At 40.9% G+C, this 23,561-nt stretch overlaps 1 long non-coding RNA gene across 6 annotated transcripts in view; it reads right to left on the minus strand.

Moving 5' to 3' along the window:
- The window catches only part of LOC116153047 (uncharacterized), a 402,633-nt gene that overhangs the window by 39,476 nt on the left and 339,596 nt on the right, over positions 1-23,561 (minus strand). For all 6 annotated transcript variants that reach the window (XR_010380623.1, XR_004136734.2, XR_010380626.1 and 3 more), the window contains exons 4-7: positions 8,474-8,611; positions 5,821-5,958; positions 2,834-3,061; positions 873-957 (exon numbers count right to left, since the gene is read on the minus strand). This is a non-coding gene — a long non-coding RNA (uncharacterized LOC116153047). The remainder of the gene's footprint in view (positions 1-872; positions 958-2,833; positions 3,062-5,820; positions 5,959-8,473; positions 8,612-23,561) is intronic.

Here is a 23,561-nt window from a genome sequence, read left to right on the forward strand (position 1 = left end):
ATACTGTGTAATTACCAGTGTTTCCAATGGAGTTAATGTGTAGTTAGCCATGTAATAACAGACATTATTTCATAGTAGATGTGCAATTAGCTCATGTCATTGGTGTGTAGTGCACAAATGAAGCAAATCATTAATGTTATTTTAACACTAACAGATGAGAACATTTTGAGGACCAAAGGGATTCTTGTTCAGATGGATCATCTTTTTAGGTCTATCTACAGCATATATTCAGCAAGTAAATGTGAAAAGTATTAACAGTCAGTGGTTTCTGTACCTATGCAGCTAGTTAGATGTTTGGAGCACTTAGCACTAAAGAAAGTTGTATTTGAGGAGTGTGGTTGAAATAACATGAGCAAATGGGCTTGGAAGTATAAATATAAATAACCAAATAACCAAAATTATCATATTCTTGTTGAAAGATAAGAAATGGATATTCATTCATTTTGCCGACAAAGAATTATCATTTTCTATGGGAGAAAGACAGCTAAAGATTTAGGTCATGCTTTAAGCACTGGGTAGAACCTGATGTGCCAGAAATCTTGCCAGTTCCAATATGGCAGAAAGAGGTGGCAGAAATTTCCAAAACCTAAAAAAGCCATCTGAAGTGAATAAAATGAACAATCTGTCCAATTCTCTTAAATACAGATTGATGTACCCTTGAATTGTAGTATACTCCATCTCTATTAGAGTATTTGCTAAGTCTTCATTGGCTTCACTCTGCAGCTGTGTTCTTCAGCACTGCATGTAGGAGTGGAGGAGACAGGAGGGCTGTGTGTGTATGGGGACATAGGAGAAACAGTAACAGCACTTAGTGCCTTAGACTTTATGAATCACTTTGTTATGCACTATCACATTTGATGTTCAAAACAAACCTGTGAAGCAGGTGGGTGAGGTGTCCCCATTTTACAGATGTGGTAACTGAGTCTCAAACTGCTCATGTGGCTGAACCAAGGTCACCTGTGGAGAAAATGGTAGAGTCAGGTCTTCTCATCCTTAAGCCAGAACAATTCCACTAAATCAAGATAGAGAGGAGCTGTGAAAAAGAATAACAAGCAGCCTCATTCATGTCCCTGCCAGTTAGTTCTAAAACGTTTCATCATTCTGTGGTAAATGTTAAATTGTGGATTTTCGAGAGGAAAGGATCTTAGATAATTAAAAAAAAAAAAAAAAAAGATTTCAAAGAAGATGTGGAGAGTGTGTGGGAGGGGGCCTGAAGAGACTGGTAGAGACACCGGAGGCTGATGGGATGGGGGAGGGGAGGAGAGAGGGTGTGGCGTCCTGGGGGTGAGAGTGTGCCAGCCACAGAGGGTTTGCAAAAGGAAGCCATGGGAAGTATGTTCTGAATGGTAGGCAGTGCCCAAATGGTGGAGTCTTTGAATGCAAGCTTAAGAGTTTGTTTGGAAGAAAGTGAAGAATCACTGAAAGTTTTGATTAGGAGAATGATGTCACAAAAAAACAAAACAAAACAAAACAGAGCTTTACAAGGATTAGTCTAGTAGCGTGCAAGGAAAAGTAGCTATTGTTGGCAAAAACACAGTTATGAGACCACAGCTGTTGTCCAAACATGATGGAGGAACTAATACTACTTAAGAGAGTATACAACCAAAAGGATTTAATAATTCTCTGGTGAATTAGAAAAACAACTTTCAAATGTTCTGAAGTATTTAAATAAATCAGTCACAGTTGCTACCCCTTCTTGAGAATTAGCTCCAAATTAAGCTCAACTTTCAGTAGACATGAAAAGCAAAATTAAGCAATCATCTAAAATCTGGGGGCAATGCCCTATACTTAATAAATGCTCAAGAAATTGTTCTTACAATTTTGATGAAAATATTATCTAATTCAATCAAGAAAAATCGTATTTCTCTAGATATCCAGCTTTTTAATATATCAGTATTTTTGTTAAAATATGATTTATCAGGCTGCTTTAACTTTTCTATGTATTTCAAACCTATAGATGTAAAGTAAACGGATGCTAAATTCAGAGGCAAATAGAGAATCAATCTTTTTATGAGCTGAGTGATATCGAATAGGACAGTGATAGGAATAAAGGAATAAATTTCATGTTTTTAATTTAAGAATCTAGAATCTTTATCATAGAGAATTCTATAAAACTTTGGTATTTGCTGAGGGTCACAATTCCAATTAATTGAACCACATGGCCTTAAGATAAGTAAGCTCTATTATTCCTAGAAAGGCTTGGGCTAAAGCATGGACTAAGATAAATGAGCTTTTGGAGATACCTGATTCTTCAGTGTAAATTGTCACACTGGCTGGGTAAACTTGATTAGCAGGTTCCTTAACATCTCTGGGCCTCTGTTTTCCTATCTGGGAAATGGGGATGGTAATAGTAGTGGTTGTACTTGCTCTCACAGATAAACTGTACAAATGTTAGTCCCTTTGTGATTCATTCCCTAATCTCGTCCATGTGCCCCCCCACACCCTGCAGTGCCCAGTGCCCTCATGATATTTTCTGGGCAACACTTCCTTCTGCCCTCATCCATATTAAAGTTTTCGTGTCCTGAGTTCCAGCTCATCCTACTCAGTGCACTAATTTTGGCCACTTGATAATCTGTTGCAGGCCAAGGTGTTAATGAATAGGAATATATCTATTTATCAGCCATTCCTGACACCTTGTTTGCATTTAAACAGGGCTTAAAAGCCTTAAGCCAAACAGTGAATATGGCATTAATTTTAGTTTCTTCAATTGGCTAGTGGGGAAGATTATGGAAAGAAGAGATGGAAGGAGTGCCTAAATCATACCACACATAAGGCAGACTTGGGGGAAAGCCTGGCTTTCAAGGGGGTCCCTTAGTGGCTCTATAATCAATACCTAATGGGGGCAGCTCCAGCCGTAGTCAGTTCTTCCTCCAGGTTGGTCCTGTACACCAGGAGGACTTTCCTGGTTAACAACACGTGCCGCCATCCCTTTCACCTTTAACGAACGTGAAGGATGCCCTTGTTGGGTACAGCATCTATGCTTCCTGTAGGTTTGATGGCCAAGGGCTGCGTCCTGATGTCCCACGTCCCAGCTACAGCAAGGGCCCAGCGGGTCTTCCTCCTGCGTTTGCAAACACAGGCATTGACTCTACAGGTCTGCTTACCGCTGCTGGGGAAGTGCTACTATGCTTGCCTGCATGATGGACTCTTCCCACTCAAACCGATTGCGGCGCTTGCTTCCCCCAGCCCCGGCGCCTACCTACAGCTGTGCTTACTGAAGTGGGACTGTAATTTGCTACAGCATGCCAGAGTATTAATAGACAATTATTTATTGCAAATCTGGACCATTTATACTGTTTACTGGCTGACACAATGTAAAATTTTGATCCAAATGTTAATGCGTCCATGACATTGCATAATTCTGTTCCATGCCATGGTTTTTCTCTTCTAAATGAATCGAATTTGCAGTACAAGGAAATGGCATTTTTAATGGATGAGTGATTTACAGCCTCAAACTTATAAGGCTATTATTTGTATAACTAAGGGAGAATTGACTAATTGCAATAACACAGCAAGTTAGACAAATTTAGGATTATACTGGGAATAAAATCATAGGGACAAAATGAAAATAACTCACAAAGTTCTTAAAGGGTAACTGAATAAATCTCACTTTAGCTTTACAGGGCAATTGTATTTTGGGGGAGATCAGGTAACTTTGAGGCCAAACAGACTTATAAATATTCAATTGAGTAGAACATAGATAAAAATTACCTCTTCATAAAGAACCATATGTGTAGGAGAGAGCACTTCCAATTCTTCAAATGTTTACTGAAATTGCCTACACAAATGTTTTCAGCAGTCGGGTGAAAACAAAGAGCTTTATACTTATGTGGTTTTCGTGAGAAAGACACCAATCTTTAGCATATTCACCTTCTATTTGTTGAGCATGCAACATAATGCCAAGGAAGAATGATTTCCTAATGGAGATCTTCATGATTTTTCAAAATAAAATATGTGCATCAGCAAAAATAGTATTTCTTTCTTTCTTTCGGAGGTATTCCACTTAGGTTGTATATATCGATTCCTGTTATTCTGTTACCTCTGCCCACAGAGAGATTGTTAAGATAAAAAGTGCCTCAATGCAGCTCTAATTAAATCTCTCAGAACTACACTGAGGTGTCTAAACACAAGGACATTCAAAGTGAAAATTCCTTTAGTATTTTAGTCCAGGTGGCTCGCACAAATTAATGAAGAGGGAAAAATGGATGTGGGGTGGGGGGTGCTCTAAGAATAGCAATAAAATATTTGTGTGTCCTTCCAAATGACATACAAAATGGCCTTCTCTTCTCCAGAAGGCAAGATCCTCCCTCCTTTCACTGGCTTTACTGATCAGCTCTTTGGTTTTCTTTCCCACCCCTAGTTTTACTCCCTTTCTGTTCCATACAGTCTAGCTGATTATCTTGCTAAACTGTCTGCTTGTCTTGTTTCTCCCCTGCTGAAAACTGTCCCCAGAATGGTCAGCAGAAAGCATACTTCAGTGTGGTGCATTTGGTACTTGTAAGCCTCACGCCTGCTACCTCTCCACCACCTCTCCTGCTGGTCCCCCTCTGCCCCCGCCTCCCTCCCACAGCAGCCCCCTCACCCTCCATGTGAACAGTAAGCTCCAGATAACTTGGAACCCTTGGAAAGGCCATGTACTTATCTCTGACTGGGGAGCCTTTGCACATCCCTGTTTGTTCCCTCTGCCTCTGAGGTCCTCCCCACTCTCTCAGCCTGTCTCCTACTGATGCTCCAGGAGATGGTTCAGATGACATCTCTGGGAAGATTTTGCTGAGCCCTTTAGCTGGTTGGCTGCCCCTGCTTCCCCCATCAGAGCACCGCCACACCCAGGTGAGAGCCTTGCTTTTTTAACCACCTTCTCCAACGGCTGGAAGCTCCTGGAGGGGATGACCTGTTTCTTTTTTCTTTTCCTTTTTTTTCTTTTCTTTTCTTTTCTTTTTTCGTTGAGGTACTGGAGATTGAACCCAAGACCTCGATAAGCATGCTAGTGGTAGAGCGCTACCACTGAGCTATACCTAACCCTCTATGACTTGTCTTCTTTACTGGACTTGGCCACAGAGTAAACACCCAGTAAATATATGAGAAATAAATAAAATACCTATTGAATATCTACTTTGTCCCAGGCACTGAACAAGGCCCTGTGAAGAGTGTGAAAAATGGTTTTGCATATTCTCCCTTCTTCCAAATAGGACAGCTTACAATTAAGTAGAGGTAATATAAGAAGACCAGAAATCACAAAGCAGAATTTGATAAGAACCACAATAAAGGCAAGACTTGCTATGGGGTTTCAGAAAATTGGGATTCATTCTTTAAAAATCATTATCTTATCTTTGGTTCTCTGTCATGTTCTCTGAAATCAAGCAGACTGGGAATTAAATCCTCATTCAACCACTTATTAACAATGTGACAGTTTACCTGAGTCTCAGTTTCCTCATTTGCAAAATGAAGATAATAATATTTATGTTACAGGGCGCTGTAAAGATTAAGTGAGATAGGGCAAAGGGCCAGTACATAGAAATGGCTCCGAAAACAGTGCTGGGAATATTATTTTACCAGGATGTGCTACTTGTTTCCTCGGGTCTGCTCCTCTGTGCTTCAGCTTTATTATTCAGCATCTAACATTTCACCTGCTGGGGTAGGAGCCTTGTCTGCATATTGGCATAAGGCCCTTAGCTCATTTTCAAATTAGGACACAATATACTCAATTCCTTTCAAAACTGATTATAAATTAATACTTGGAAGGGTTGCCTTGCAACTAATAGGCTTTAATTTGGGTCTTTGTGAAATTTTAAGGACTCAAGAACAGAAATCATAGCTTACACTCTGCAGGTAGTCAAAGACTTTTTGTTGAACTTGATTGAAGAAATTAAAATATTGGAATTTTTGTTCAGCACATAATTACTGGGTTCTTAGACAGACCTCCTTGCTGCATCCATCTGTCCTTCCACAGGCTTTTATCTACAATGGAGAAATGTCAAGGGAAAATGGAAAGCAGTTACCAACTGCAGCAATGTGGACAACAACAATGTAATGACTGGTTGAAATTGAATCAGACTTCCATATTAACTGTCCACCCATGTCAAATAGAAGGACCAAACGCCATTGCTGTAACTGACATGGTAAATGAAGCCAAGACTATTGTCCACCATATTAATAGCAGACCTAGGAGTATATAGCAGTTAAGAATTTGGGTTGCAAAACTAAACGGGCCTACATAGCTGTGTGATTTTGTACAAATTACTTGATCTTTTTAAGCTCCAGATTCTTCAGCCATTTCATAGGGATTGTAAAACCTATTTTGGGAGATCACTCTGTGACTCAATGGACACAATGCATATGAAACACTTAACACAGTAAGAACTCAAGTGTGTCAATATTTTTATTATCATTTTTAAGACAAGTGATGGAATCTCTGGCATTTTAAAATACACTAAACCAAGGATGCCTGTTTGAGAGAGATTTTTATATTATTCTTGCTCAACTGAATGCCCAGCCTGTAATTATTGGACAGTGCAGTCTTGCCTTCCTCCAGACTGCCAAAGAACGAGGCAGGTGTTAAAACACAAATGCAAGAAACAAGATCAATAGACCCCTGAGGTCCAAACTAAATCAATGCAAACAGAAACTTTGCATTACTTATAGCCAGCTACTACCTTCGGTGTGTGTGATGTCGCTTAGTCTTGCTTTCTTTGCCATCATGCAAAATTTGAATATGGACATAATTTAAAAAATTAAAAAGGAAAGAAATATTTTGTAGGCTTTATCTCAGAGAAGCCTGGAGAGCAGTTTGGCTCAGGCCTCTGCATTCAGGAAGAGCCTCAAATTAGTTTTTGAGCATTTTTTTCTAATCTGTAACCATGAAGATGTACTGATGGCGTTTAAGGAAAAAACACATCAGACAGAATTCAACCTGGGTCCCCATATTGGATCAGAAGGCTTGCAATGAACTATTAAGAAGTATTACTTACATGTTATTTGATTGTCTTTAGAACAACATGGTTATCTTGTCTGAAATATTTTGTGTTGAAGGCTTGAAATTTGTTTAATTTATTAATTGAAAAGACGCCACAAGCTTTGTAACCCTGTTTACATGTTTCTTCACTTTTTAATACTCAGAACCTCTAAAAACAGAAGTAGACCAAGTCACTGTCTTGACATGTAAGGGGGTCACACCCTTTCTAACTCACTCATCTGGTTAACACCTGATTTTGATCAACAGGGGGAAACTACCCCTTTCCCTATTAAACATATCTATTTTACTTTCACATCCCATCCAAGAGGAGAAGCCATAAACAGGAATACATTGGTTAAAAGCCAGTTTTTGTTTCTAGCGGAAGAATTCTTTGGGAGTTGGATAGGGCTGTATCACTGATGAACATCAAGAGGAATTCAGATTTTATATTATTTGTTCTAAACCAGAACATTTTACTTATTATTCATAATACACGTTGAAAGCAGACACCAAAATGGCTCATTTGGAGCCTTTCTGTGCTCGCCCGCTAATGCACATTAACGCCAGTACACATTCTGTATTACAGATCCATAAAATGCATTTGCATAATATTGAAATTATAATCCCAAATGTGTAGTAAAAACCTTTATGAAAAATTGTTACTGCTCAGCTACTATACAGTGGCTAATTTTTAATCTTCAGCCTCTCAGCTGCGAGTAAAGATAGGGTATTCTTTAAATAAAAATCTCAAGAGTAGAAGCCTGGAACTTAGCTCTCTTTCTTTTAAGTAGGATATTTTTAGATGGAGGAATATCATCTCTAATGTGTTAAACAGCTGCCTTCACAGTGAGTCTGGCCTTTTGTGGATTGACGTCTTGACTTTTTAGATTAGGTTGAGAAGTTATCTCTAATTTACCAGCCTAGTATCAGCAATGGGATGAGGGTCTCTCTCATGACCCCAACAGAGGGTCTCTTTTTAGTCCATGGTGAAGCCTTCTGGAAAAGAGTCCAAGTGGCTGAAGTGGCCAATGTTTTTGCAGAGAAATTACTGGCCATGGTTTTTTGATCCCATCTCGGTGCTCAGTGCTGTGATGGACTCTTGATTGAATTACAACAAAGAACCCTCTTATTAATTCAATGAGGTAGATATCTATGATGAAACAGTCCAGAGAGGCTGAACATTTTCCAAGGTCTCTCATCTCTTGGAGGTAGACCCATACCTGTTAACTCCCATATGGAGTCCAACTGCTGCACCCAACAATAGTGATATATACAGGTGCTTGATTCTTCCTTCAAGTGATTCCACAACTGTGTTTTCAAATAATTTTCAGAGTTCTAGCTGAGACTTTCTGAATTAATGTTACTGAGTCACATTTCTACTAGGCCTTATCGACACAGACCTTAAAGGGAACCCCAATAGGTGGGCTGAACACTCACCTTGTGCCCAGTAAGGACCTGTCGGCAGGCAGCCTGTGTTTCCTCTATGGAACTGGTCATCTCTTGGCCATTGGCCCCTCTTACCTTTTCCCAAACTCAGGGAGTTCTACTCGATTCATGTCTATATGGTGACCAAATTGTGAAGCAAGGACATGTTCTCTAGTGCCCTCTCACCAGGCTCTTCTGATCCCTCCTTCCTCCTCTCTCTTCTGAAATGTTCAGCTGCCAGAAGGAAGAGAAAACCAGAGTCAAAGCAGGTCTGTTCCCACTGGATGGCCACCTTATCCTAGTGGCTTCCTGACAAGGATGAAGGGAGAACCAGAAAGGAGACAGAATAAATCTCCTTCTTTATTTGGGGGGCTTTGGTATGGAAAAAAAAAGTTACCTTATTTCCCTAGTCATTTATTTTATTTTGGTTTATTTAATTTTAATAGGTATACAATTCATATTCAAAAGGTATAGTAGTTCAAACATTATTTTTTATACTGTGGAAAGTCTCTTTTCTATTTCTTAAAACCAACAATAGCATATTTTACATGATACTCTGCACCTAATTTTTTTCATTTGTTAGTATCTCTAAGATCCTTTTACAGGACCATATAGAGCCATCTCTTTCTTTTAATGCATATGTGTGTCAACTTATTTAGTCAGTCTTCTTTTGATGGACATTTAAGTTGGTCCCTATTATTTGCTATTACAAACAGTGCTGCAATAAATCACTAATTCATAGGTCCTTTGGAAACGTGTGCCTAGATCTATAAGATAAAATGCTGGAAATGTAATTTAGGGACAAAGGGATGTACACTTTAATTTTAGTAGATTTTGAAAAATTAACCACCATAGAGATTGCACCAATTTACAATCCCCTCTCCTCCAACCCACCAGCTATGCATGAGCGTTTCTTAGCTTAACCTTTTCAATCAGGAGAGTCTAGTAAGCTATGACTAGGACTTGAGAGAAGATGGATTCAGAGTAAGGCTGTGTAGAGGCCTGGCTTGGTGGATGGCAGCTGGACTGTAGCCTGCTCCCAGGCATGTGGCAGAAAGACTGAGAAACTCTTGATGAGCCCATTCTGTTCATTTCAAACTACTCTGAAATAAACCCAAACATATGGGTCTCCTGTCTGCTGCTAAAAATCTCCAGGAGGTAAATTCCACAGCCTTCTTGGGTAAACTATTTGGACTTCTCACAACTCTTCTGAAAGTCAGGACATTTTTCCTTATGTGTTCTATAAATCTTTCTTGCATACACCCACTTGTGAAAAACGTGTGCTAACATTTCCCCAAAGCAATGCAAGCTCAACTTGCTAGACAACATGATGCTATAATTTCACAGCTAGAGTATGTATCCTCCTTTTTTTAAAAAAATAGCATACATCCCCTAAATCATTTTAGAAACCTTTAATGCATACACGACGGATGAGTGGTTTTTTCCTACCCTGTATTTAACTTAGCTATGGGCTTTATAGAGATTGTGTGCGTGTTTAAAATTTTGCTGTGCTCTCTTGTTTTCTTCTTCTTATATATTGTAATCAGAATTATGATAGTTTCTCATTAGATGGTGATTAACGCATAGCTAAGAACACTTCCAGTGTCACTTCTGCTAGATGAGAAAATGTCGCTGTAACTGAGAGGCTTGTGGGCTATTTCTGAGTGTATCTTTCTTCTTCTGTCTAGATACAATAACTATTTTAGGAACATTTGGCATCCAAAAAATCCCAGCATTGTGCAAATTAAAACATCTGCTTATACTTTGACACTCTCATTCTTCAAAGGTTAGTTGGATTTGCGGTTGCTTTGTTCAACAAGACTGCTCTTAGAGCCCAAGGATGCACATTTAATTATTGGGAAGATATGTTTGACAGAGCTGTGGGGGAAAAAAATTACCCTTCATATTCAGACCAGCATTAACATTTTTATAGAACGAGACTGCCAGAGAGTCAAATAAGGGGTAAACTCCAGAAAAAAAATATGAATCTATTTGGTCACTGGTCTCCTACTGATTTACAAGACTCCAACCAACGCCTCCTTGCTCTGTTGCCTAGAACTCATCAGTTTGCTCTCAAACTGGCACTGCTGATTTCTGCTGAGGTTAAAGGCAGCAAAGTAAACTATGCTTCCAACAATAAATAACAGAGGGAGTTATTCTTTTCACTCAAACAGGCTTTAGATCACAGCAGACAGCTACAACCAGGTGCATTTAGCTACATTTGTCATTGCCATGAATGCAAAACATGTAAAGAATCTGCTGCAAACAGGTCTCTAGCCAGCCTTTTTCCACCTTAAATATTCTTCCATCCTCAACAGCGGTTGAGCCATTGTCACCCAACACCAGAAGGAAGGGCCGAGGTGCCTGTAGTAATGGCAGCATCTCCTGACTGGTTTGTTGATTTACACAGGTCATTGGTGCCAGGTAACAGATTGTGCACTGGAAGTCTTTCTGTGTCTCTGGCCAAAGACTGGTAATCTCCCCAGGCAATGCCGAGAGAACACATGTCAAGAGGCAGCAGTGGCTGGTAAGCCAACTCATCACTCTATTTGCCCCACCACCCCTTCCTGGCCCCCTCTGGTTACAGTCTTTTCATTGCCATTCCAGAAGCTGACAGACCTTAGCTGTTGGATTGGGAGGGAAGGGAGCGGAGAAGGAGGGGATGTGTAACACAGGCAGCAAGAGGGATTTGGTGAAGCGGGAACCAGCAGGTGAACAAAGACTTATTTGGAAACGTGCAGCTGGGTGTGTGTTATCTGCATATCCAGGACCCTTTGTTAATGTGGCTTGCCCAGCTGTGTGGGCGCATCTGCATGGGGGCTGATCTGGGGCGGGAGATGAATTCTCCGGAGAGCAGAGTCACTTCCTATCTAATTTGTGCACAAGTTGGGGGCAGGCGCTCTCATTAGGGACCTGCTGCAGAAAAGCTGTGAGGTTCTGAGATTTATTTTCCTTCTCCCAAGTATATTATTTCCAAACTTGCCTTTTCAAGATCTTGCAAATTCCCTTGAAAAATGATTGAACAATTTAATGAAAACAACAGTGAAACAAAAGCCACGGTGATTAGGGACAGAGGTAAGGTTGGGTTCAAAATGAGTGACGAACCTCGTAATGAGGTGTGCAGCTTTGTATATTAAGTGATTTCTCTGCGGTACTTTTCCAGATGTGATGGAATACATTTATTTTTGTGCTCATCTGAACTGAAATAATACAAATGAGATACTAAAACGATATCATTACGTGCAGAAGTAGGCGAAGAATTTAGAATCCCAATTCCATAAGTTAACAGCTGTGCGTGAAGCAGTTCGAAACTGCTCTGAGTCTGCAGGTTGCCGGGGAACCTCTGTCAAGCTCGTATGGACCAGTGATGATCAACGTATGAATCCAGCATGTTGATAGTTCAAGGCGACTTTATTTCAGGCAAAAATAAATAGCTGGTAGTAAGAAGTCTTTCCCCACCAAAAACCTGCAGTATGGCTGAATACAGCTACTGCAGTAGTGCAATAAAACGGGATGAGTTTTAAAATACCAGATGGTACCCTGTACAGTGCCTGAAATAAAATGGAGAATTAGGGTGCCCTAAGGTGTGCACAGGAAAGGCAATTACATGAAACAAATGGGCCTCAGGCCTACAGGATGCTCAAGTATGCTACACAGGAGACAAATAGTACATCTGGTGAACAGATTTTATCACACACTGGAAAGCCATAAAGCACGCCGTTGAATATCGGATCCCCATCTCACAATGACATTTTACCTGTGTTGGTATTCAGTGCTGTTTATTTTAAAAGGTGCTGTAATCTCAATGATGTGTTTTAAAAGCCTCCTTAACATTGTTTTTTGACTATGCACCATTTTGGAAGGGGCAGATTGATACAGCACAATGAGATTTTGTGGACAAATAGCCCCTCTAGTCGCACGAGATGGTGTTTTTATTTCATTTATCTCATTGCTGATGTGGTTTTAGTAATAGGATTATACTTGTCAGCACTCCCTGTTTGGGAAAATGCCAAGATATTTTTAATACCAGTTCCCACATCTCCATTTCATTGTCTGTATCCTCACTCGAGTTTCCCTCCCCACCCCACTACCCCGGCTTTTTCTTAATGTTCAAAGAAAAAGCAATTTTAGGTGGTGGGGGTTTGCGAGGAGAATTAGTTGGCATGGAGCCCTTTCTTATTTCTTCTCCACAAATGCAAATCTGTTTCTGTTTGAAAATTGTGTGTTCCTCTTCTATTGCAAAAAAAAAAAAAAAAAAAAAAAGACTGAGGAATGTGCAACATTCATTATTGTTTTAAGAGTTGCTGTAATAAAATCCTCTCAGTACTTAAAGATAGTTTTAGTGTCCCTCCTAGGATTCATTCTAGCTTTGATAATTGGGTAATTGCCTCCCCTCCCCCAAAAATAAATATTTGCACCCAATTAAGTTTAAAACTATAGTAAATTTTAAAGAATTATGGCCTAAAAATTCATACCCTAGAACCAGTATTAAGTATGAATATTTATCTTAAGCTGTGGGGCAGTGCAGCCCATTTTTATGCTTCTATACCTTCTGCGCCGGGTCCTAGTTCCAGAGAGCTGCCCCCGGCAGTGTGGCCTCCCTAAGCGCCGGCCACCAGCCGCAGGAGCCCAGAAACTAGTGCCCTTCACCCACCTCTATGATTCCTTCACCGCCGCATTCCAGTCCTTCTTTGTTTCCAGATAGCATTATTCAATCCTTTACTCATTCATCCACTCATTCATTCCCTGGTGCATTTGTTCATTCATTCATTCATTCATTCATTCCTCTGTCCGGTAAATTTTAATTGAGCAGTAAGGCCCATGCTTGGAGCTGAGGCTGGGCGTGCAAGGGACAGAATCCACAAAAGGCAGCTGTTCATCAGGGCTCACCTTCGACTCCTTCCCATCTGCTCCCCAAACCATGTGTCCAGATCAACCTTTCAGGGCTATTACAAGTTCAGCCCTCTGTCACCTATACTCTCAGTGAAAGGGCAACCAGGGGACCCAGGGCACTAACCACGTCGTTTGCATGTGTAGTGAATGCAGTACCCAGAAGGCAGTCCAGGAGTTCACGTTTCATGCTCCAGCTCACTAGAGACACACAAACCTCTGGTTCCCTCCTGAACAAAGCAGGAATCCAAGCACAGCCCTCAGAGCCGGTGGCTTTTGGCAACAGAAACGCCTGGGACGCTGGAGCCAGCAGCAAGGACAGAAAGGCACCACTGGTAGAGATGGATGCAAAGTCTGGGAGAAGGAGAGGCTTAGTGCAGCCACAGCAGGAGTGGGGTCGGGGTGGGCACTGGGGAGGTGGAGGTGGGGGGGCAGAGAACGGATTACTTGGGGAAGAAAAAGAACCGAAAGTGGAAAGTCAGAGGCTCAGCTGGCAGAGAGGAGAGAACAGACCCTGAACCCTGGGGAGAGGTGAACCCTCAGTGTTGACAGGCAACCACCTGTCTTCCCTCCACTCTTGCTCTTCTCAGACCTGCTGCTTCCTTTCATTTGCTCTGCCCCTCCTCCTGAGCCAGCCGGTTCCACCATGCCAGCCCCAAATGCCTAGATGTGCTCTTCACTGGTCCCCCCACTGCCTCCTCCATCAGCCATCTCTGTCCCCTTCCCACTTAATACGATGCAGGGAAAGCACATGGTGGCACAGGATGCCCAGGTGGTTGTACTTCAAATGAAAAGTGGTGAGAGAACAATGGCTTGGAAACACAAAAGCAGGGGTACTAAATCTCCAGGTTACCGTGGTTTTAGGTGCTGAATTCATTAAGGAAGAAGATGCTAGCGCTACTATTAATGGGTGAAAAAATTATATGATATTTAGAAAAATTTTAGCTCAATATGAATTTCAAGAATTTCTGAGGACATCATCAGGGAAGTTGTTTTAAAAATCAGGACTATAATACGTGAAAAAAAATCAGAATTTAGTAACCTTGGCTTTTCAAAGCCTTTCTGATAGGTGGCAGGGTTGGTGGTGGCAACTGAGGTTTACAAGGAGGAAACATCCTATATTTTGAGATTCAACGTTTGAATTGGAGCTAAAACCAATCTGATGTTTGGCTTGTTACATCATATGCAGACCTGATCAAGATGATGGTAATAATATATGATGTTTTATTCCCTTTCAAATACTTCATTTGATTTCAAAGATTTCATTTGGGGAAATAAAAGTAATGCATTTAAGAAAACAGCCTATTTAACTGAAGGGCAGGGAAAGATGACAGGGATGAATTTGTAGGGAATCTCTTTTGTGTCTGGATTCAATTTTTACTACATTCAGATTTTTCATCAGTTCTTGATAAGCAGTCCAGTTAAGCTGCAGACAAGGGCTGCATCGAGAGGGATGCTGTGGATGGCTCTATATCTCTAGGAAGCTATGAAGGAAAACTGTGGAGGCAGGAGTTCTTGTTAGGAAATATGTAAGTTTGTTTCAACGCTATTTCTCCAAGGGCAAGTTGGACGACAGGTAGATGCTTGCTGCCTAATGTCCCTTGGTGTGTCCCTTGTCCTGAGGCAGGTTAGCTGAAGAAGGGGTCGGACCAGAATTAGCCAAGGTTGCAGGGACCCCACCCCCCAGATGGAAGTTGCCTGAGCAGGTGTGGAGAAAGTTCATTTCCATGGCAGCAGTCACTAGGCGCTCTGCCAGGGATGCTGTCTGGGACTCAGTGGACTGGAGGCAAGATGTCAGCATCTCCGTCCTGCACTCCTGCACCTGTGATCAGTGGGTTGCACCCAATTCCCAGAGCAAGGCCTTCCAGCATGACAGGCACAATGAGAGTGCATGGGTCTCAGGCCTCTGCTGCTGTTCTCCAGCTGTGTAAACTAGGGCCAGTTATTTAATCATTTTAAGCCTCAGTTCTCCACTCTGTGCAGTGGGCGTGAAAATAGTAGTACTTTCCTCATAAAACTATACTGAGGAATAAATGAGATAATCCAAAGAAAGTGCAAAATACATGCCTGACCCACAGTAAGAGCTCAAGAATTTTTAGCTATTCTATAATTCTTAAACAAATTATAACTCTGAAGACAAGGATAAATAAATTAGAGGTGTAAAGAGAAGAAGAGGGAAATAAGGCTTTCCTTGGGGCATGATAGAAAAGCATCAGAAGGCATAGGAAGAGAAAAAAAACCTGGAGGATGACATGGTGGGGTGGAGGACATGCAGGTGGTGAGAAATAGAATTAGATTGGACCCACTCTCCACCTGATGTTGCAGGGTTTTCCTTATCATTAAGGAGCCTTATCCAAGGAACAGGAGTCCTTTGAGATAAACAGGAAAGTGGTGGGTGTGGGAGAGTAAATCAGAAATTATGCTGGAAGCTGGCTTGTTGACAACAAGTAATGAGAATTGTATGGCAACTTACCCAGTGGTTGTTGGATATGATGAGAGTTAGGTCACAGCTATCATGGTACATGTGGGTATAAAGACAAGAGAAGGGGGAGAAATGGGTCTGGGGGTAATCATTGGAAGGAAACCAAAGTGAGGATAACTCCAGACTGTCATCACAGGGATATGGCCAATGCCATTTGAAGGTCCTTAGAGACCACAGGATCTGCAGAGTGTCAATATGTGGATGAAGGTGGTGCAAACGGAAAGGTTTTGTGTTTGCAGGAAATTGGTGACACTGAGAAGCAGGAGAGAATAGAAGAGTCTGAATGCATATAAATGGTATCAGATGCTGGCATTCAGTTTTTTAAGGTGACAGAGTAAAATGCATTTTAATTTGCAGGGAAAATAAGAAATGTAGTGAAAATATGAGACTTGAATTGACCTAGAGATAATTCCAAAATGTTCTGAAGATGAAAAGGATTGAAAAAATAGCTGATACGTCAGAATGCATCAGTGGTAATGTTGGACAAAGCAAAAATGAAACTAGATTGTAGAAATATTTTGATGCCAATCCCATTAACTAAACAAATCCAAGATCCATAAGGCTTAGAGACCAGCAAAGGCCTTGTTGTTTTTTGTTTGTTTGTTTTTCATTGAATATTATATTAGTTTCAGGTGTACCACATAGTGATTCAATATTTTTATACATTATGAAATGATAACTAACTTATCAAAGTTTAGTTACCATCTGCCACCATACAGAGTTCTCACAATATTACTGACTATATTCCCTATGCTGTACATTACATCCCCATGACTTCTAACTGGAAATGTATGCCTTTTAATACCCTTCCCCTATTTCGCCTATCCCCCAAACCCCTCCCCTCTGGCAACCACCAGTAAAAACCTTACTATATATATAGCTATACATATATATACATATATACATATATATATATACACACACACATATATATATGTATAGCTATAACTTTTCAGTGCTGGCTAGGAGAATTATAAGAAATTGGATTTCTCTAGACTATAGACAGACGACAAATAGGAAGAGAGAAGCTAGTAGTACATGAGAACAACTTCCATAAATGAAAACACCACACATGTAATATCATTTTTGTAATGTTGTTTTGCACAGACTTCTATTTTCTCACCATCTTTTCTCATTTGTCTTGAATGTTGAGTTCTGTCTCTGTGACTCCATTAACTCTCCTTTTTCAGAGATCAACAGCCACATTCACTTATCTGTGTACATATACTCATTTATTCAATACATATTTACTAAGCATTGGCCACATATAGCACCCTGTGCTAGATATTGAGTGATAAGACCCCTGCCCTCAGAGAGCTTACAATCTGGATAGAAGGCAGCTGTACACAGATAAATAAATACAGAACAAGACATGAGATCAAGATTATGAGGTCTATAAAGACAGTGTTTTGAGGATATGGCGTATGAGGCAGGAGCTGTGAATTTTCACTCAGTGGACTGAAGGGGCTTCTGGGAGTTTAGGATTTTAACAATGAGAGTAGGGATGTTCATGGATTGTGAGAGGGACAGGAATGAGCCAAGATGTTTTCAGGAAATGACGGTAAGTGCGGAGGTCAGGAAAGTAGAAGAAGCACCGGCCAGTTGTGGAAGGCCCATGATCGCTTTTACATGTTACAAAGATACTGCTCTTGACGGCGTAGGCAAACGGAGAGACAAGCAGTCCTGGGCAGAGATGACGACGGTCTGAACTGAGGCTGCAACAGAAGAAATGGAAAGGAGGGGCTAGGTTTGAGAGGCACTGAGAAGGTAAAATCAACAAGACAGAGTGACCTGTTGGGTGTGGGGAGTGAGGGAGTGGTTGGAACCCAAGATTCTTTTCAAGAGTTCTCATTCTCTTGAAACTTTCTTCCCCCCCCCCCCCCAATGACACTGTTTACTACTCCAGCTTCTTGCAGCTCTCTTCCGTTTCATTTAATGAGGTAGCACTACCTTGCTTCTCCGTCTGGTCATGAGCAAAAAAATTAATGAATTGCTTTTGCTAAAAAAATCAGCTCTTTGTTCCAACACTCATCTCTCTAAAAGTTTAAGTGATTTACATGACTTGGGTCAAGTATGAGTTAAGTGGTAGGTCTGAGACCATGAGACTTATCTACTAAGCTGAGTTCCATCCTCCAGGGAGAAGAAAAGGGGAAGAGATGTGGTTGCAGGTGTGTCCAGATGTAAGCCTGGAGAAATGAAATGTTCCTAGGAGACTCTGTTGGCTGGGGAACTTAATGCTTCATACCAGCAGGCAAAAACAGTTTAAAGTTCATTCCCAAGATAGTGAGTTTTAAATAAAGATATGTCTTGGAATGGTCGACATATAAATCTTCTTCCCAGGCTTTAACATGAAGCACCAGTTTAATCCAACAGACAGCAATGAGTCTTTAAGAGCTGTAATGGCCCATCATGTCAGCAGATATTTATGGATTTACAGAGTCTTCAGATATCTGGATCTTGCACAAGCATGATAAAAGCCCTCTGAATTTTTTTTTTTTTTTTTTGCACAAATAAATGAGCACTTAGCTAGCTTTGTTTCTTAAATTAAATGACTCGGCCATTGTTCACTTGTAAAATACCCAAGGGTCATGGTCTACATTTTGGAGGAATGTGCTGGAACATTTCTGTCGGAAGAAGAAAGCAGTTCGGGGGCTGAAGGAAATCACTCACTTCTATTTTTGTGTTGCACACTGCTAACTTAATAAGACATATACTGATGAATACCAGTTTTTATTACAGGCATTTCTTAGGTCATATGTCCAGTGACAAACAGGGGTGACAGGAGCAAAACAGTCTTGTATCAAAAAAAATGATTGGGAACATAAGGAAACATTTTGCAAGATTCTTAGTTGATAGGATCTACAAGATAATGATTGTGCAAATGGAAGTCCTACCTGTGGCATTGAGTTTTCCCATTCCCAGCAAGTAGTTGAAGAACTTTTTTGCTATCTCATAAGCCCTCTTCTTGGATAAGGAGAAAAATTAATGTTATTCTCTGTATCTTTATGAGATTCTTGCCATGATATGGAATTAAAGTACCTCCTTTCATTCAATGTTTGAAACAAAATATTTTAGAAATAAAAAAAGACTTGCTTTTTGACACGTAGCTGGTACTAGAACAGTCAGCTTTGCCAGAGGACACTCAGGCTCCCAGGATCTTCCCTGTAGCAGAAGCCAAGGTGCTTTGGCTTACCCAGAACCAGACCAAAAGTTTTCTGATTTGTGTTAGGCAGGAAAATCTGGGACCGCAGGGATCACTTAATTAAAAAAAAAAAAAGTTTTCCCGATCTATCTGTTTTGTGAGATCAATATTAAGGAGGGGCTTGATATAACGTTTCCTTCTTGGTTGGGGGTATTCAAATGAGAACATGTCATACAAAGATGGCCCTGTCTGGAGCAAAGTCAGAGGGCCCAAGGAAGGCTACTGCAACCATCACTTCCACTGTGGCCCTCCAGGCAATCTCTTAAATCCCCAAGAGGGAGGCAGAGTTCTCCAGCTTGCTGGTGTGGGAATTAGGAGATTGAAAAATGTAGGGGGAACAACAAGAGGGGTTGTACCTGCTACCTCTGCCAAAGTGACCTGTCTTGCCTTCGGGTTAAACCTTCATGGGTTTGAAGGAATCATTGCTTTGCTTATCAAAGAAAAATTCAGTTTTTCTGAAGATGAGCAACCTCAACTCTTATTTATCATGATTTAAGCAACTACTCAGAGAACATTAAAAAGCCATATGTAATGAAGTCTCCCCTAGGAATTACACAGAATTCCAACCAGATAATACAAGCACACATTTAAAGAAAACTAGAAGGCTGGTATGTAATAGGCACTGGGGCAGCAAAGATGAAGACTTGGTTCCAAGAGGAGAAAGGAATCAATTAAAAAGGCTGAGTCCCAAGTCCTCTATAGTGACTCTTCATGGAGTCTCACAGAATCAACCTTAGGGACTAAACAGCTTTTCAGGTGTATGAAGCTATCAACACTTCTTTGGTTGTGAAGATATTTAATCTCCAGGCAAGAGAGAAATTCATGTGTGTCTCTCTTTAATCTTTCTCCAATCCAGATCACTGGATGAATGCTTAGAGGGAGTGAGGAAAAGCCTTCCTTGAGTGTTCCAGCCTCTTGCTAGCACTGTCCTCTAGTATGGGACCACCAATTCCACCTGGATTCAATGTTCAAGGGGTTGGCATTGATGTGAATAGATCTAAGACATTATCCTTTGGTTCTGGCCTCTAGACTCACTTGGATAAGCAGTGGACACCAGCAAAGACCATGGAGCAGACAAGGGGCATGCCTGGAGCTATGTTCTAGAAAGATCATTCTGGCAGCAGTATGAAGGAATGAATTAGAGCAGGAAGAGAATTATGGCAGGGAGCAGAGGCACAGCTTTTCATATCCTTCAAGTGAGAGCTGGTGAAAACTTGAAGGAGGACAGTGGCAGCTACACTGGCCCACTCATGACAACAGTTATTGCTATCAAGAGCAGCCAAGGGCCTAACAAACATCCACGTGACCCCAGACCATGTCATGCCCACATTAGTGGCCTCAGGTCTCTGCCTACTTCCTCTTGTGAGATCCTCCACACCTTCCTCAGACATGAATCTACATGTCATAAGAATGTCTGCCTCTAATAGGTTTTAATGTGCATTCCTTATTATAAGAGATTTGTGGGGAATTTATGATTTTGGCACTGGGCCATTTCCTCATCCTGCTCATAACTAAATGCCACAAGATCTTCTTTGCCTCTATCACATTTAACTTCTGATCACAGACAGGAGGGGCAGGGACAGGCAAATGGTGACAGCCCAGTAAACATCCTCTCTCTTTCACGATGAGTAAGGAGAGGACTCTAGAACTGAGATAACTGATCAGTGTGGACTCACGGAATAATATTAATAATTATTATAGCTTAGTACTGAGCACCTGTTTTGTAATAGACTCTAGACTGTCTTTTATATATTTTTTGTTATTTAATTCTCACACAACCCTATGAAGTGGGTACTGTTAGTATTTGTGTTAAACAAGTCTTAAGTAGAATTTAAGAAACCTTAAGTACACCTTAAACTCATACAGTATTACACATCAATTACATCCCAATGATACTGGGACAAAAATACACAGTCTACTACACACACACACACACACACACACACACACACACACACACACCAAAAAAGAAACCTTAAAATTTTATAGGTAGTAGGTGGCAGAGCAGGGTTCAAACCCAAGTCTATCTTATTCCTGAGCTCAAGCTCAGTGACCTTGTGCCATGAAGAACACTGGCATCACGTCATTGCCTGCACAGATGCTAATCTATTTTTGGTACAACCCCACAGTGTAAGGTCAAATGAAACCAAACAGCAGGCATTTCTTCCAGCTTAATTCAATATAGGAAGAAGAGCCTGTCCCAAATCATGAGAGACTCTTAGATTTAATCCAACACTTGCAACCTGGGTCTTGGAGAAGGGCATTTATCAAAGGATCTAGACCAGATGACCCCTCAGACCCACTACAGCATGCGGCCAGTCCAGGTCCTGTGAGAAAGAAACAAGTTGTATCCAGTGCCTACCACATCCCTCCCTCCCAGGGTTGGTCACTAGACACATCCCAGTCACCTTGCAGGGACTTCTTGACATGGACAGGTTCCTGTCCCCAGTTCATAAAACTTATGAGCCAGGAGACAGTCTTGGCAGACTTACAAAAAGGCTTAGGTGAAGTTTTGTACCTGGGTGTTAATGATATGTAACCTCAGTGGTCACCATGTCTGCCAAGGGAAGTGGGTTCATTGGTCAGGGCTCCAAGATCAAGCTTTAACCTGCCACCGTGAATCATCAGCTAAAAAAGTCACTCAGTCCCAAATGGAGAAGCTGCTTCTGGTCATCAGTTAAGAGCGCATGACAAAGAACCTCTTAAAAGTCTGATGGCATAGAGAAAGTAAACAAAAGATTAATATCCAACATTTATATGCAAGCAATACATCATTAATGATCATTATGGAGAACTTGCTTAGTTCAAATGAGGTTCCAGAAGACTGGAAGCGTTTCACTGTAGCACCAGTATTTATAACAGCCACCCTGGGGAACAGCAGGCCCATCAACTTGACATAGCTAATATGCAAGGTAATGGAAATAAGCAGAGGTGAAACGGAGCCACACGGACACTGAATTATCTTGGGAGCCAAACTCCATGCAAATAATTAGAGACTGCCCTGCTTATTAGCAGAGTGGAGAGGACGTTCCTCAGACACCTTAGGTCACTCTTTAACTTACCATTTGAAACTGGCACATCAAGTCACCCCGCTGCTTAAAATCCCAGTAAAGAACGTTCTGATGAAATTTGAGGATGGAGTTTGTCCACGGGGCATGGGAAACAGCATGACATTGGAGAAAAGGGTGGCCTGGATTTTAGTCCGAGTCCCAAGGGACTCAGCATGCAGCATTTTTTCAATTCACTTAATCTACTCTTTTATTAGTTTCTTCAAGTATAAGATGTGGATAATATTGCCTAGCCTCCTGTCTTACAGTTTGTGTAAAACAAAACAGAAGAGCCTATTGGAAAGTGCTTGGTAATGTATAAGACAGGAGAGGAAAATGCAAACGGCTCAGTGGATGACAGGAGGGCATAGTGGGGATTTTGCAAAAGGTGATACATGCCCTTGGAAAGGGCCCTTCAGCTGTTGTCCCCTGTGCCTTGCAGGAAAGTAGGTTCCCTGTCACAGGTCCATTTTAAAGCAAAATTGGAAATACCTTTTGTGTGCATGTGGGGGTGAGAAATCTCTCAATTTTAAAATGTGACAACTAAAACCAAAATTTCTAAAACTGTTCATGCAGATGGCATCCTATTCATAGACTATTAGTTTGCAACATAATAGATAATCTAGTATAAGAGCTACTGGGAATTTTATTAGTTGATAAAATAATCATAGCTAACATTAATAGAATACTTACTGTATACTAGGTACTCTTCTAAAAATCATATGAAAAAGTCCCAAGAAGCTCTTGAGACAAGTAGTTTCATAATCCTCATTTTACACATGTAGAAACTGGGTGAGATTACCACTGGCTAAAGTTGTCTGAATTTTATGGAAGCTTTAATTTTTTTTTCATTCAGAAGAGGGTATGATGTAGAATTCTCCTGCTCTTAATTTTTCTTAACAAAACCCTTCTCTGTGACTGTTTCAAGGAAATATTTTCTTAAAGCATGATTGATTGTTGATACTGCTTAAAAGTAAGTACAGAGAATTTGTCCACATTTCCTCTTACACTTTTACTTTTCTTTAGCTTACCCTGACTCATGGAGTTAGTAAACCAAATAAAACTAACAATTCATTTTTATTTTATCAAACAATAATCAGTATTGAGTCTGCAAAGAACAAAGAGCTTTATTCGGGGTCTAGAACTGCATTTCAGGAGACACAGAACCAGGTAAAATTGGAAGAGTATTCCAGGGAAGAAAAAAGTCAGGGGCTTATAAAGACAAAAAGCCATAATTTTGTTAAAGTTGCTGGGTAAGAATTGTGATTGATTTTGATGCAAGTCAGGGAATATTTGTCCTTTAAAGAATCACAAGTTATTTTAGCGTAAGGGTCCAACTGGTATCTTGAGTAGGACAAGGAGTGGTCAATAGGTCAGATTTCCCCCAGGCTGAGACGTGCATAAGCCCCACTTCGTCAGTGGTTGCCTGCCTGCATTTTAGAGAGCTCTCTTAGCAACACTGACTCCATTTTGATTCTGCTTTCACAGGTTCCCTGGGCAAAGCAGGGAGTGGCCAGGGGAGGCACTTCCTTAGCCTGACTTAGATACTAGAGCTGAACGTGG

Source organism: Camelus dromedarius, chromosome 4 (assembly GCF_036321535.1).
Source record: "Camelus dromedarius isolate mCamDro1 chromosome 4, mCamDro1.pat, whole genome shotgun sequence".
NCBI classification, from domain to species: Eukaryota; Metazoa; Chordata; class Mammalia; order Artiodactyla; family Camelidae; genus Camelus; species Camelus dromedarius.